Here is a 1418-nt window from a genome sequence, read left to right as displayed (position 1 = left end):
CCCCCCCCAAAAAAAAAAATGCTTTGTAAAATGAATTAAGACAAACAAGAACCTGCACTACCACTGCAGCAGAGCCAAAACTCTGCACCCTTCACATGCACGGTTCTGCAATTGTGAGCTTTGTGACCTGGAATCTGCCACTAAGCCTCACTGCATTTTCAAATTTCCATCTGCGAAGTGAAAGGGGTTGTGCGACTGTTTGGCATTTCTTTTCGTTCCTGGGGGCAGTAAATCAATGACCATGGCAGTGACAGAGATGGGAAGGAAGAGTGGCCGAGTTTTTCTCATCATCAAGCCAGCTCCTCCCATGCCGGGCCCAGACGGAGGCACCGACATCTTCCCAGTCACCTTCCCTAGACACCTTGGACCCAGGCTCCATCGTTCTGCTGACCCTGCCACTATCCTGTCCTCCCTGTTGCAACACCACGTACAACGCACACACACACACACACACACACACACACACACACACACACACACACACACCGTGCACACATTAGCAGACAGGTGAGTTCAAGAGCAAACCAAGAGGGCTGATGGGATGGAAGCGAGGGGAGGCGCAATCTCTGTCGTGAGCGTTAGTCTCTGCCTTCGCCGCTAACGTTGTGGTATGAGTCGCTAAAACCATGGTGAAATCTTGCTTGGCCATTGGATGTGCTTCTCGCTGTTTACCAAATTCTAAGTTAAAAGGACTGAGATTTCACGTATTCCCCACAGATGAAAACATCAAAAGAAAATGGGTATTAGCAAGAAAAGACTTGATGTGAATGCTGCAGGCATTTGGGAGCCTAAAAAAGGAGATGTGTTGTGTTCAAGGCACTTTAAGAAGACAGATTTTGACAGAAGTGCTCCAAATATTAAACTGAAACCTGGAGTCATACCTTCTAATTCCCCATCTCACTTATAGGGGAAAAGAGATTCACTGTAGGAAAAACTTCACCCTCAAGCCCTTCCAGTCACAAACCACAGTCACCACCTTGTTGGTGTGTCCTCATGTATGGAAGAATTCCAGTCCCAGTTCATTTTTGAGCATAGCTACAATGTAATGGACAGTCCAAAGAAACTTAAGCATAAATTAGATCAAGTGATCAGCGAGCTAGGGGATACCAAGAAAAGTCTGCGGAATGTTTTAGACGGAGAAAAATGTTTCCAAAAATCATTGAGGAAGACAGGGAATTAAAGGATGAATGTCTCATCTGCCAAGAAACAGCAAATAGACTGGAACTTTTCTGCTGGGAGTGATGTCAGGAGAGCATGAACTATATTTCATGAAATAATTTCATGTTATGTCCTACCTAAAATTGACATTGGTACAGCTTTTCAGAAAATGATTACCATCATTAAATAATACCCGTCAGGGCTTCCCTGGTGGCGCAGTGGTTAAGAGTCCGCCTGCCGATGCAGGGGACACGGGTTCA

The 1418-nt window shown here is 45.6% G+C and overlaps 1 pseudogene; it reads left to right on the top strand.

Annotated features, from left to right (window-relative positions):
* Positions 1-626: 626 nt before the first annotated feature.
* Positions 627-1272, top strand: LOC103069355 (THAP domain-containing protein 6 pseudogene; annotated as a pseudogene).
* The last annotated feature ends 146 nt before the right edge of the window (positions 1273-1418 follow it).

Source organism: Lipotes vexillifer, unplaced genomic scaffold (genome assembly GCF_000442215.2).
Source record: "Lipotes vexillifer unplaced genomic scaffold, Lipotes_vexillifer_v1.1 C26669355, whole genome shotgun sequence".
In the NCBI taxonomy this organism is placed as follows: domain Eukaryota; kingdom Metazoa; phylum Chordata; class Mammalia; order Artiodactyla; family Lipotidae; genus Lipotes; species Lipotes vexillifer.
This window is presented reverse-complemented; position numbering and strand designations above follow the sequence as displayed.